The 2,500-nt window shown below is 40.2% G+C and overlaps 2 protein-coding genes across 3 annotated transcripts in view; one reads left to right on the top strand and one right to left on the bottom strand.

Moving 5' to 3' along the window:
* LOC136841515 (thioredoxin domain-containing protein 12-like) overlaps nucleotides 1–2,500 on the top strand; it is a 151,967-nt gene that overhangs the window by 50,597 nt on the left and 98,870 nt on the right. The gene's annotated exons all lie outside the window — the stretch shown is intronic.
* The window catches only part of LOC136841513 (junctional adhesion molecule A-like), a 77,239-nt gene that overhangs the window by 20,114 nt on the left and 54,625 nt on the right, over nucleotides 1–2,500 (bottom strand). The window lies entirely within an intron of this gene.

The following is a 2,500-nucleotide window of genomic DNA, read 5'->3' as shown; positions in this document are numbered from 1 at the left end:
TAATAATATGTATATTATTCTACTTCGTACTGTGCAGGCAACTGAAAAAGTAAAACCTCGGAAAGTGGGGAAAATTCTTCATTAATTAGTTTCTAATTTGGCCGATTATAGTCGGCGCCCAGCCTTCGGGGGAGCTTTAGAACACTCCCACTCCCCTCCCCCACTCCCTGACTCCAAAACGCACTTCCTCTCCTCAGCCTCCTCTCTCCCCTTCTCCAACACGGCCTTCCTCTCCTCCTTCCTCCTCCATCACCGTCACCATCTTCATTCTCCTCCAACACCACCACCAATTCTTTCTTTACTATCTCCCTCACCATCGTCATCTTTTCTCCTTTCCCTTCCTCCAACAACTTTACACTTTTTTCTCCAACACCACCACCACCTCCTCACCGTTCTCCTTCAACACCACCATCTTCTTTTTTCTCCTCCAACACCACCATGTCCTTTCCTACGGTTTCCTCCAGCACCAACACGTCCTCTCCTACAGTTTGTTCCAACACCACCTTCTCTTCCTTTCTCCTCCAATACCAATTCTTTCTTTTTCCTTCTACACCACCTTCTCTTCCTTTCTCCTTCCTTTCTCCTCCAACACCACCTTCTCTTCCTCTCTCCTTCTCCAACACCACCTTCTCTTCCTTTCTCCTCCAATACCAATTCTTCTTTCTTTTTCCTCCAATACCACCTTCTTTTCCTTTCTCCTTCCTTTCTCCTCCAACACCACCTTATCTTCCTTTCTCCTCCAACACCACCTTATCTTCCTTTCTCCTCCAACACCACCTTCTTTTCCTCTCTCCTCCAACACCACCTTCTCTTCCTCTCTCCTCCAACACCACCTTCTCTTCCTTACTTCCTCCAAGACCCCTCCCCATCACCTCCACCATCTCCCCGCCCCCTCCTCTCCCCCCTGCCCACCACCCCTCCCAGCAGCCGTGATCAAAGGTGAAATAATAATGCTTGTCTCGACTTTCCCTCCAGGCCACACATTAGCTGGATATAATCTCATTAAAACGCGATTTTTTCTCTCGAGGGAAATTACCTTAATTTCCTCGGGACGCCGAGATTGAGCTGTCGTGGTTTTTATCTTTTTGGGGGCGGGGGCCAAAGTAACTGCGACAGAGGGTTTATTGCCAGACACTGGATTGACAAAGGATTGACAAGGGGGTTATGGGTCTGATTAGGCAAAAGAACTTTACTGTTGATACTGTTCTCCTTGCATTTTAATACATTTTTTTCTATTTGTTAATATTTATTAATCTATTTTTTTTCTTTTTTAATAAGTGGGATCTCTTTTTTCTGTATTTCTCTTTACTTCCTCGTTATTTCTTCCTAATGAACACCATATTCTTTGGGAGGCTTGAATTTTAAGTCAATGGCCCCTGTGGGCTGGTTCATGAATAGGTTCTATATACTACTAGGTTTCATCTACTGAATAATAATAATAATAATAATAATAATAATAATAATAATAATAATAATAATAATAATAATAATAATAATTTGTTTGCCTGGAGATATGCAAAAATAAAAATTAGAGAAATTCTGGAAGACTTTTTTTTTTTGATATTCACCAACTCTGTGACGTTTGACCTTCATCAAAGCAAAATTAAGGATTGGGAGGAAAATCCCCTGGACCTCTTTCTTAGTAGACAGAGGGTCAAGAGGGTTGAGGTGTTGGTGAGGAGAGGTGGAGCAGATGTGAGGAGGAGGGGCGTGTTAAATGGCGAAATAACCTCACACCATGAGCCATTCGGGTCAGAATTCCCCAGTTTCAAAGGCTAAAGTTATTTGCAAATTACGAGACTCTGATGCCACTTGAGTGCTTCAGCTTGTTTGAGACAGAATAGAACCAAATACCCGGCTGGTTGAGAGTGGAGACGTCTTAGTATAATGTGTAAATGAAAGAGAATGGGGCACAGAAGAAGCAAAAAATAGTAGATACTAGATAATTCAGAATACTGGACAATTCAGAATACCCAAAGTTTGCCTCATGCATCGTAGAATTTCCTGCAAGAAATTCTACATTTCAAGAGGTAAACTTGGTGTATTCTGAATGTGAATAATCTCTAATATTAGAAGTTTTCCAATTTAATTAGTTTACGTAGAAATTTTTTAGGATGACGTTTGCCTGCCACAAAAAAAATAGCAAGAAAAGGGGAATAAAAAATTGTGATGAGACTAGAAAAACAGTGATGACGTATTTAAACGAGCTTTGTATGAAAACATTATTATGATAATATTTCCACGCCACTGAAAATAAATACCCAAGAAAAAAGGGAGAAAAAACGTGGAGAGACAAGAGAAAATATAATGACACAAAACCTTAAATTAAAATATTTTTGGGATAATGTTTCCATGCCACTGAAAATAAAGAAATACACAAGAAAAATGGGGAAAAAAACGTGAAGGGACAAGAGAAACTATAATGGCGCATTCTCAAATCGAGCTGTATATGAAAATATTTTTACGGTAATGTTTGTCTGCCACAATGAATAAAGAAATA

This window comes from Macrobrachium rosenbergii, chromosome 9 (genome assembly GCF_040412425.1).
Source record: "Macrobrachium rosenbergii isolate ZJJX-2024 chromosome 9, ASM4041242v1, whole genome shotgun sequence".
Taxonomy (NCBI): domain Eukaryota; kingdom Metazoa; phylum Arthropoda; class Malacostraca; order Decapoda; family Palaemonidae; genus Macrobrachium; species Macrobrachium rosenbergii.
This window is presented reverse-complemented; position numbering and strand designations above follow the sequence as displayed.